Source organism: Siphateles boraxobius, unplaced genomic scaffold (assembly GCF_051911475.1).
Source record: "Siphateles boraxobius isolate OS27281-9 unplaced genomic scaffold, OSU_SipBor_1 46, whole genome shotgun sequence".
NCBI classification, from domain to species: Eukaryota; Metazoa; Chordata; class Actinopteri; order Cypriniformes; family Leuciscidae; genus Siphateles; species Siphateles boraxobius.
Window position 1 is genome coordinate 8,035,285 of NW_027509097.1, and position 11,958 is coordinate 8,047,242.

The 11,958-nt window shown below is 40.9% G+C and overlaps 1 long non-coding RNA gene across 1 annotated transcript; it reads right to left on the reverse strand.

Annotated features, from left to right (window-relative positions):
* Positions 1-10,666: 10,666 nt before the first annotated feature.
* On the reverse strand, positions 10,667-11,399 carry LOC143710261 (uncharacterized). The gene is made up of 3 exons (XR_013194504.1): positions 11,334-11,399; positions 10,878-10,946; positions 10,667-10,729 (listed from the first exon to the last, which is right to left on the reverse strand). It is a non-coding gene; the product is annotated as an uncharacterized LOC143710261 (long non-coding RNA).
* Between the last annotated feature and the right edge of the window lie 559 nt (positions 11,400-11,958).

Here is an 11,958-nt window from a genome sequence, read left to right on the forward strand (position 1 = left end):
ACACAGATTTATATTATAGTCCCGGATAGCTACAACCACCCGTTACATACAAAAAGAAAGAAACAGACGAAACTACATAAGAAATTATATGCACTTTCTTTACTAAAATTAGAAAGACACTTTACTTCAAACACACTTTACTTCAAAAATAGTAAAAAAATAAAAATAAAAGAAAAAAATCAACACAAAAAAAAAACACAGTAGTACTATATCTTTATGTTCAAAAAGTAGAGAGAGAGAAAAACAAAAGAAAAACTAGCACTCGTTAATTCTGTGTGAGTGAGTGAGTGAGTGAGTGAGTGAGTGAGTGAGTGAGTGAGTGAGTGAGTGAGTGAGTGAGTGTGTGTGTGCGAATTGATTTCGGGTTTGGAAATATAGCAACGCAACACTGACCCAAGTTGGCAGCACAGGTGGTCAAGATGAGTGACTCGGGAACATAGGCAGCGTCAGTCCGTCTTGCTCCTATCCTTCGCTCCTCCAAGCCACCGATTTACTGGTACAAAACTCCAGTCCAAATATGCGAAAGCATGCGTAGATCATCAGACACACCCGCTAGGGAGAGGCTAGCCAAGCAGTACTACCTCCTATTTCCACGATGCCCGAAAACACACTCTTCTCTTGTAATCCACCCGCAAAAACAACCTCCAACGGGACTGTAACGCACTCCACTCGTCAGTACAACATAACTCTATACTCTTTAAACCTTGCTGCTATATACTCATTTCCGTTGTCAATTTTCCTCTCCTCCAATCCTGTCAGAGTATAGTTTGGGAGGAGAAGCCAGAGAGTGAAAGTACTTAAAGGGGAAGTACAAAAAAAAAATCTATATTGCTACACTCTCCCCCCCTGACTGAAACAACCAATGGTTGTTAAGATAAAAGAATCAAAAACCCAAGAACTCCTCCTCATCTGAGGTTTCTTGAAAGAGGTCTTGAAGTCTCCTCTTCGCCTGGTCGTCCAACTCCTCATCTGTTGGAAAACACATTTTAAGATTGCACACATGTGCAGTGCGCACATCTTCTCCAGTGGCCTCCAACGCTATGCGATAATTCACAGGTCCCAGTTGTTTCAGAATCCGGTAAGGCTCTTTCCATTTAGGTGCCAATTTTGCACTAAACTTGTGTTGTGCACTGGACTGAGGAAAGTTTCGAAGCCATACCCGGTCTTTGATTTTGACAGTGACATCTTGTCTTTTTTTGTTATAGTTCCGGAGTTGTCGATGTTTGGCTTTTCTGCTGCTCTCTCTAGCTTGAGATTGCAGTTATTGTATGTGACAAACCACATCATAGGAGGAAGCATCAGGAGTGAGATTTGTACCGTGAAGTATTTTATCCATTGGCCCGTGGAGTTTCCTTCCGAGCTGCAATTCTGCAGGGGTTACTCCAATGGTCTCCTGGATGGCAGAATTCATGGCAAATCGCAACTCTGATACGAACTGATCCCATTTCGTGTGGTTGTCATCCACATATGTAGCAATCATGTTTTTAAGAGTTCTGTTCACACGTTCCGTCATGTTAGTCTGAGGATGATATTCGGTGGTTAACTTGTGGGTAACTCTCCATTTATCACATACTTCTTTGAACACAGATGAGATGAATTGGCTGCCCCTATCAGAAAGAATGAAGTCTGGAACTCCCCACCGAGTTAAGATTTCTTTTCTTAGAATTGTTGCAACACTCTGAGCAGTGGCGTGACGCATGGGGAAAAACTCAACCCATCGGGTGTAATAATCAACGAAAACCAGCAAGTACTCATTTTGCTGTGTACTCCTGGGTAGTGGGCACATAATATCAACTCCCAGCATTTCATTTGGACGGGTGGTGGTAATTGATTGGAGTTTCCCTGTAGGTTTCTGGTTATCATGCCTGAGGATTTGGCATGTCACACAACTCCTGACATGATGTTTCACATTAGTCCACATTCCTGGCCAAAACGCTACTTCCTGGAGCCGTTTATAAGTTTTATAGATTCCTCGATGGCCACTTAGGGGGTGAGAATGATAATGCTGTAGGAGTGTTGGCCTGAGACTGCTGGGAACATACACTCTATAGTGTATTTTTCTCATTCACTAGGTAAGTTTTGTGATACAACTTATCCTCTACCACTTCATATTGGTCAATTTGTTGACTTTGTTTTTCCGCTACCGCCTGCAATATCGTTGTTATTTCACGGTCTTTATGCTGTTCCTCGCACAGGACATCATCTGACACTGGAAGCTCTAGGTGTTGGTCCATCTTTTGCTTGTTGTAAAAGGTGCAACATGCTGTGATGGGAGAACTTGCTGTAGTGGAAGACCTGGACAAAGCATCAGGGGCTACATTTAATTTACCTTCACGGTATTCAATGACGAAGTTGAATTTTTGCAGTCTCAGGATCCATCGGATGAGGCGGCTGTTGGTTTTGGTGGATCCCATGACCCATTGCAGAGTGGAATGGTCTGTTACAACAGTGAAGAATTTATGTTCAAGGTAATGTTGCCACTTTTCCAAGGCCCACACAACTGCCAGACACTCTTTTTCTGTTGCCGTGTAGTTGACTTCTGCCCCAGATAAGGTTCGACTGGCATAAGCAATAACCTCCTCTCTGCCTAGATCTTTCCGCTGTGTGAGAATAGCACCCAGTCCTGTGTCGCTGGCGTCTGTGTATACTATGAATGGAACTTGAAGATCAGGGTGGCCGAGAATGGGGGGCGACGAGAGACATGCTTTTAATTGGTCAAACGCTTGTTGACACAGTGTGGTCCATTTAAACACTTGTCCTTTTTTTTTTCATTGAATTTAGGGGCTCAGCAATTTTAGAAAAATTTGGCACAAACCGGTGATACCATCCAGATAAGCCCAGGAACCGCTGAACTTCCTTCAAGTTGCAGGGGGCAGGGAAGGTGCGAATGGCCTCAACTTTACTTGGATCAGCCGTGATGCCTTCAGTGCTCACCACAAGACCCAGAAAAGTGATTTCTGAGAGACAAAACGTACACTTTTTCAAGTTAATAGTCAAACCAGCAGTTTCCAGCCTGTGGAGGACAGTCTGAAGGTCACAGAAATGCTGGTTCACAGAGGAAGAATAAATGATGATGTCATCAATGTAGACAAAACATATTTTGCTTCTTAGCTCCCCCAGGACTGTCTCCATTAGCCGCTGGAAGGTAGCAGGTGCATTTTTTAAACCAAAAGGCATAACATTGAAGTGATACAGACCTGCAGGCACGATAAAAGCAGTCTTGGCTTTACTCTCAGGGTCCATTGTCACTTGCCAATACCCGCTGTTGAGGTCTATGGTAGAGAAAAAGGATGCCCCAGAGAGTGATTCTAGGATCTCTATGATATTTGGGAGTGGGTAGGCGTCATTTTCTGTAGATGCATTGACTTTACGGTAGTCTACACATAACCTTAGTTTTCCATTTTTCTTTGTGAAGGGGGTGGATTGGAATCCACTGCTGCTTCAATGTATATGTAATGATTGATTATAATTAAGGTATTAATTAATATTTTTCCTTCTAAATATCAAATGAGTTGAATGACTTCTCTGGAGATTTTACTTTATTTATATAAGTTACCAGTGTGATTACTGAAATGTTCTTTTCATGTATTCTTTAATGTCTGTATTTGATATCTGAATGCAGTGCTTGCTTATTTAACACAGCTTCCAGAAATGAAATAGGGACTTGTTTTGTGTTTGAGAAAGGTCTTCAATGTGTTAAAACATATAGGTGTCATTGAAGCCAATCGTTTAAGGGGCCATTTCTTTGTTAAAGCCTTTCTTTCCAGTTAGACTAAAGTTTAGCTATCCTTGAGAGAAAGAACGCATTATCTTGATGTTTTGAGAGGACTCTCCTGTTTATAGTTGGAGCCTGGCCAAATCCAACCTTGGAAAAGCTGTGTGTCGGTGTGTGTGTTAGTCTTCTTGGTAACAGGTTAAGGAACCACTGGCATTATTGGACATTGACTGAGTTGTTGTTCTGGACATGCTGGCGTCCAGCAACCCAAATCTGCGACCTGGAAGGTCATGACGTGCCTAACTTCAGCTGCATAATCGATGGAGATATGCTTCAGTCTATCTGTATATGTGTGGAAAATTACTGTGTTTATCTATTTCATAGCCAATGAGAATCATTCATCCTGTAAGCAATGACGTAGCTTAGACCTTGGAAATCGTATAACTGCTGTGATCTTTGTAACTGTAAGCGGGGCGGCCTACGAACTCCTGTGCGAGTATTGAAGCTGACTTCTGCTGATGAAACTGCAAACTATCTTCAGTAAATATTTTCTTTAATTTTTTATAATTCTGACTCTGGGTCTTCATTCTTCATATCTGGTTCTGGGTCTTTAACTGTATACCCCTTACATTTGGAACAAGGACTACTAGTGAGGCCCAACCAGAATGTGATGGCTCCACAATTCCTTCTTTCAACATCACCTCCAATTGTTCCTCCATTGCCTTTTGTTTTACAGGAGACAACCGATAGGGCCGTTGCTTGATAGGTACCTGACAGGTGGTGTAAATGCGATGTTTCAGGACCTCCATTCGTCCAGTTTGGTGAGCACATACTCGTGGGTTGCTTTCTAGAATCTGAAGTAACTGCTGCTTTTCTTCCAGGGGTAAATGCGCTTTACTTACAGCATCCATAATTAGTGTTACATCACTCACACTGTCAGTCTGTAGCATGGTTAAAAAAGGTTGGGGAGGAGGTACAGCGTTTAACAGGGTTTAGTTTGTTTTTTCTGGTTCCATTCTCCTCCATGGGTGGCATGTTAACCAGGGGTTCACTGGCATTTCCAGGTTGAAATGGATATTCTTCAGCAAGGTCAGACTTGAAGGAATATTTGTGTTCACTGACATTAATCTGCAGGCCGCTGAAAAGATAAAGTCCAATCCCATGACGATGGCATAAGCAAGGGCTTGAGAAGGGAGGACAACAACAGGTAATGTAATGGCTTTACCATGGAGATGAATAGTGGTGTTTATCCATCCTAAAGGACTCTCACCTTTGCCATTGGCCAGATAGAGAGGACCACAAGACCATGGTTGGAGCTGGTCCTGGATGGCAAGCTGCTTCATAAGATTTTCGTGAAGTAGCGTGTAACTTGCTCCAGTATCCATGATGGCTTTCCCCATCCAAAAACCAACACGAATAGGACTACTAATTGCTGTGGTATGGTCATGAATGCAATTGATCTTGAAGTGTTTGAGATACTATGGGTTTGGGCTCGTGACTGGGATGTACCAGAGGCTGCTACAGTGTTAGTGGAAGGCCGTCCACCTGATTTTTCAGAGTGGTGAGAATACTTTCCATGGGTGAACTGTTGTTGCCCAGAAGACTGACGTACATACAATGGGCAATTTCCTGGAGGATGTGGTCCATTACATCTCCAACACTGTACCGGTGGTTTCTCAGCAGGTAGGTTGGGTTGGGTCACTTGGTGTTTTTGTGGATTGGCTTGTTGTTTTAGGCCCACACGCCCTTCATACCGAAGCTGTTCTTCGAAATCCTTTTCCAGTTGGTGTCCGAGTTTAACCAAATCTTCAATGGTGTTCACCCAACTCCCCAGCTGACTTGCCAGGTAAGGCTTGATATTTTTTAAGATCATTTTAACAATCTCGTTTTCTGTTAGAGTGGTCTTCCATCTTTTGCACAATGCACGATAAGTGAATGCAAAGTCTCTAACTGATTCCTTCTCCCCTTGAACTCTAGTACGGACACGTTCAGCCAGCTCATCCTCATAGTCCTCGGACAGGAAAGCAGAGAGGAATGAGGTCTCAAATTCCTTCCAAATAGTTATATTAAAACGACTTACTTCCCACCAGTCACGTGCAGTGCCATGCAATACTGTGCGGAAGGTTGCCAGTAGGTCTGCATCTGTCAAAGGATGTAGAGCCAGAAAATCTTGACACTTGGTCAAGTACAATAGGGGGTCAATATCATCTGTATGCCGCCCAAAAGTGGGAAAGGTTAATTTAATATGGTCACTTTTTACCATAGGGGTTGATAGAGGGGTTGAAATGGTTTCTGGTGCTTGGGGTGTTGGGGGTGTAATACTCGGAACTTGAGCTGTTGTTTCTTTCATTTGAGGTTCAACAGTTTTCTTTTTGTACACTTGGAAATCATTTCGCAGCTCGGCTACACAGGTACGACATTTGTTAATTTGGGTTTCACATTGCTGAAGATTTGTGGTTACATTATCAAGGCCACCCAGAAGGATGTGTTGGATGGCTTGAATATCCTGTTGGATCTCTACTCGTAGCCTTTCCACCTCATCCTTAACTACAGAAGTAATAGTTGATTCCATTTTCTGAATTTCCTTCGAGAACATCAGTTTCACAGCCTTAACCAATTGGTCGGTCTCAGCTACCTCTTGTTGTTTAGATGCCGTCAGTAAGGTGAGAACCTGTTGTTTGTTGGTCTCCACCTTGGCCGAAAGATCGTTGATCTGGCTTTCACGGTGGGAAGAGGATGCCTTTAATACCTGGGTAAGCTCATTTACAGTTTTCTCCTGGTTTTTCATGAATTCCCTCAGATGGTCACAGTTACCTTGTACCTGAGCAGTGAAATGGTGAATTTCCCTCCCAGGGGTTGGAAGGATGCCGGGCAGGGCATGCTGATCCATTGAGGAAAGAGACGTAACATCAGGGGACGTACAAAATTGCATGTTGTCAGATTCTGGGGCCCAAGTGAGGGGCTGCACTGATATACTGCCTCCTAGAGCAGGGGAGAGCATCCGCACCTGGGTTCCTGGATAGGGGAAGCTGTATGGAGTGGAAATGTTGGGTGGTGCATCCGGTTCATCAATGTCCACATAAGTGGAGTATGGAGGAGGGGTAGTGCCCATGTCTGGTAATGTTTGGGTGTATTGCAAATGTTGGAAAATGAATAAAAGAGAATCAAGATACTGTATGTGGGCAACAGGGGTTTAGGAAAAAAAACCAACAGCTTTTTCCTCAATAGTCAATTTTTAACATTTTCCCTAAACACCATAAAAAAAACCTTATTCAAAAGAAAAAAGAAAAAACACATATTGAAAAGCAAACAACACCAATTGACAAAGATTATTCACAAGTCCAGGGGTTCACATGCTCACAATCCACACATTTTCCAAAGTTCACAGTCCCAAATTACAAATGTTCATGTTTAGTCCAAGTTTAGTTCAAGTTTGGTTCAATTCCCTGCTCGGGCGCCACTTCTGTAACGGTGGTCGCCCAATAAGGGAAAAAAATAAAATAATTTGAACACAAAAAAATAATTATTTGGTGAGAATCGAGCTCGGGTCTCCTGCGTGGTAACGTAGAGTCCCAACCGCGAGACCACGATAACGATTGCTGTTGTCGGTTCCCAACAGTGTCACATTGACTCTCAGTCCCAAGGCCTCGAAAAAAATAATCAATCATTAATGTTCGGGTGCCAGACAACTATACTCCTGCCACACAGATTTATATTATAGTCCCGGATAGCTACAACCACCCGTTACATACAAAAAGAAAGGAACAGATGAAACTACATAAGAAATTATATGCACTTTCTTTACTAAAATTAGAAAGTTTTTTTTTTCATCAACACACTTTACTTCAAAAATAGTAAAAAAAAATAAAAAGAAAAGAAAAAAATCAACACTAAAAAAAAAAACAGTAGTACTATATCTTTATGTTCAAAAAGTAGAGAGAGAGAAAAACAAAAGAAAAACTAGCACTCGTTAATTCTGCAGTATGAGTGAGTGAGTAAGTGTGTGTGTGTGTGTGTGTGTGTGTGTGTGTGTGTGTGTGTGTGTGTGTGTGTGTGTGTGTGTGTGTGTGTGTGTGTGTGTGTGTGTGTGTGAGTGAGAATTGATTTCGGGTTTGGAAATATAGCAACGCAACACTGACCCAAGTTGGCAGGACAGGTGGTCAAGATGAGTGACTCGGGAACATAGGCAGCGTCAGTCCGTCTTGCTCCTATCGTTCGCTCCTCCAAGCCAACGATTTACTGGTACAAAACTCCAGTCCAAATATGCGAAAGCATGCGTAGATTAACGGACACACCCGCTAGGGAGAGGCTAACCAAGCAGTACTACCTCCTATTTCCACGATGCCCGAAAACACACTCTTCTCTTGTAATCCATCCGCAAAAACAACCTCCAACGGGACTGTAACGCACTCGACTCGTCAGTACAACATAACTCTATACTCTTTAAACCTTGCTGCTATATACTCATTTCAGTTGTCAATTTTACTCTCCTCCAATCCTGTCAGAGTATAGTTTGGGAGGAGAAGCCAGTGAGTGAAAGTACTTAAAGGGGAAGTACAAAAAAAATCTATATTGCTACAAGGTATATAACAATGTGGAGGTATTTTTTTAAAAATGGTTCATAGTGGAAATTCATTCATAGCATGCACAAAGAGAATCTCCAGAGAATCTTTTCGTTGCTCTTAATGTGACCTGCAGATAGAATACAGGAAATATATTTTATTCAGTGTCCTTCATTCCCTAAGCTGTTAAACATATTAACAGGTGCATCAGAAGACTACCCAACTGAAAGACTACCCTGTTTAAAAATTCTCTTAAATCAGTTTAGGCTGGTCTCCCACTGACCTGTTGGCTGGTTTAGGACACTTTTCAGCTAGTCATGTTAGGAGACCATCTTAAACCAGCTATGAGCTGTATAGACTAATTCGAGCAGGGTTTTTTTCAGTAGGGTAGGCTATAGTTTGACATTAACTGATTTGATTAATTTCACCATGTTACAGGATGGAAATAACTCATGTACACTACCACTCAAAGGTTTGTTTTAAACTGTAATTTATTCCTGTGATGGCAAAGCTGAATTTTCAGCAGTCTTCAGTGTCACCTGATCCTTCAGAAATAATATGCTGATTTGGTGCTCAGGTAACATTTCTTATTATGATCAATCTTAAAAATGGTTCTCCGGCTTAATATTTTCGTGTAAAACCGTGATAAAAAAAATCTCAGTATTTTTAATGAACAGACAATTAAAGAGCAGCATGTAGTTGAAATAAATATATTTTGTAACATTTTAATGCATCCTTGCTGAATAAAAGTAATAATTTCTTTTTTTTTTTAAATCTCACTGACCCTATTGAAACAGTGTATGAGACTATTATTTAAAAAGCTACATTCACGTGTCATAATACCACATCCTGGTCTCACCTTTTCAGTAAGAAATTGGCAGAGGTAAAGGACCATCCGCAGATACACCCTCCACCAGCTCTACTAAACGCAGGATGTCTTCAGGGTCATCCACAAACATTTCTTCTGGCTCATCAACACTCATCTCTAAGCCACAAGGGGCCATTGAAACATCTGCACATATAACACAAATAAGGGCATTAATAAATGATCCTTAGACATTCATCTTGAAGTCACAAACAGTAGTGACCGTTATTCAAAGGTCAAGTGGTCCTTATAAGTATATATTTTTGTGTCGTATTTTCCATTCCATTTTTAAACATCCTTATATCAAATTATTTGAAAAGCAAAAATGCATCAGAAGCTAGAGGAACTTTAATTGTATTGCTCCATTACTTTAAGATTTAAATCTCATTTGGGATAAAGAGGAGGATAAAAAAAAAACCCTGCAAAAAAAAACCCGTGGCTGACTGAATAAAGAGGTCACTGTGGTGACCTGACCTGACATTGTGATATAAGGTCTATATGGTCTATTGGCCCCAAATTGTCTAATGGTGGGAAGAGGGCATGTTTATGAGTCAAGGACAAGGGGGATTTCTAGCTGACTTTCACATACAGTATGTGAAAGTAAAAGGGAAGTAAAATATAATGGCAAATGTTTTTTAAAACAAAAAAGCTTGTTGAATTGCACTATTTCTGATTTTGTGGATACAATATTTTAAAACGAAATGAAATGGATCGTAATTTGACTGTCAAATATTATAGGTTGTATTTTTAAGCAGAATTCATATTTTGGAAGTGAAATCTGAAAGGTTTTGTTGAATTTAAAAAAAATGAATGTGTATGAAATGTTTTGAATTTAAATATTCACAGAAGCTTAAATATACAGTACAACCATGTTGAATTTCAGCCCATAAAATTGCAGGCCCTAAAAATAGAAAGCATTAAAATGCAAGCAAGGTAATGCAATGCATATTTTTTCAAGTAGTGCAATTAGGAAGCTTTTTTATTTAAAAAAAACAATTGGCATTATTTTCAATGGCACACAGCAGTGGTTACTTTGGTAGACCGTTACTGTGCTCCTCCCGAGGTAAGGTGACATCTAGATCCTGATTATATTTTATGCTCTCATTTAAATAACTAATTTTCATGGTTTGTGAAATATCAAGTTAATATAATATATGGTTTCACAATTTGGCTTCTCACCTCACATACAAATGGCTCCGCTGCGCAGCCAGACCACTCCCATAGTGTTTTGTTCAGTCTCTAAAAAAAACAAAAAACCTCTAATTCCATGTGGTTCTGCTATCAATGGGGAAGTTACATCATTCTCATTCTTTACCTTTGACATTTGTCTTCTGGTCTAAGAGGAATTTCATTCGTGGAAGCTAATCTTCGCTGTCCTCCATGTCCAGATCAGCTCCATCTGTGATGTACATCTCTCTGTGGGTCCCTAAACACAGGCAGGACTCACATTCAAAACCAGAGTGTGTGTAAAAATATGTCTAGTTAAGTAAAACATTCAAATAAAAAAGGAATAATAATAAAGTTAACAGTATAGAACACCATCTTTTGCTTACGTAAGCCATCAGCACGAATGTCAAACTTCCTGCCCTGTAGTGCAACCAAGACCACAACTCATTCTTAAACTGAAAAACAGACATACTGTAGAACATTGTGAATAAAATGTGGTTCCTCGGAAGGATGTTCTTATGTCACAAGTGATTGTTTAATTTGTAAACAGTAACAATGCAATGATCACCTGAAATGTAATGGAATGAATGTCTGACCATGGCATATCATACAGAAACTTTTGTTTTCCATTCAGCGTCTGGAGGGTAAAAACAAGACACACTTCTGAAAGGAGGACCCTACAGGAGGACCCGTTAATCAACCCTACAGAAAAGACTGGATTAGACTCACATGAATTTCTATTCGGTTCTAGGTCAGTTTGGTTGGTGCTGGTTTTATAGAAAACTTAACATGTATTGGTAGAATATGATTAGTCTGTCCAGTTCCATATGGCTGGCATGAATGATGTATCCTGTGTTGGGGAAAGTTAAATTAAAGGGAAAACAAAGTTTCTTGCGTTAATTTAATTTAAAATAATGCGTTACTTTACAGTTACTTGAAAAAAGTAATCGTATTATGTAACACACGTTACTTGTAATGCAATACCTTCAACACTGAATGTAACTGGCCTTGAATTTAGACTTACCTCAGAGATCTGCAGTCCTCCAGAAGCCAAGCCTATGAGAATAGAACCTTGTGCTTTATTCTTTTCCAGAGACAGCAGGGACAGAGAGATGAGGGGCAGAAATGGAAAGAAAGAGAGAGTGTGTCTGAAACTGACAGAAACAGAGAATCTTATCAGTGAAACATGATAAACATTGGTCACTAACATAAAAAAAGTCACTAACTTTGAACATTCTATAGATGGTGACGGGCACATCACTCAAGGTCAACGCTTCTTGCATGAAATGTAAGGAAGCCTTGCTGGATGACATTCCCTTAAGCTCCCTATGCAGGGTTCAGGCCTGATAGCGCTCCGGCGCCACGCCGGATTTCCGGCGTGCAGACGTGTCTGCGAAAAAAAGAAGAAGAAAAAAAGCAACAGCAAATGAAGCAGAGTTCGACCAATCATAGCGCTGGGTTAATTCCCCAAATATCAAGCGGGTATGATTGACAGATGCGTAAGGCCTATCATTAAACAGAGACTGAAAATCGACAGCAATAAACAATCCCGCTCGATCCTATTCCACTCCCGCGGCCGCCTCTGCCTGAGTTCATGAGCGAGGACAGTAGGCTACAGTAGTCACAGTACTTCTGACTCCTGAAGGTAA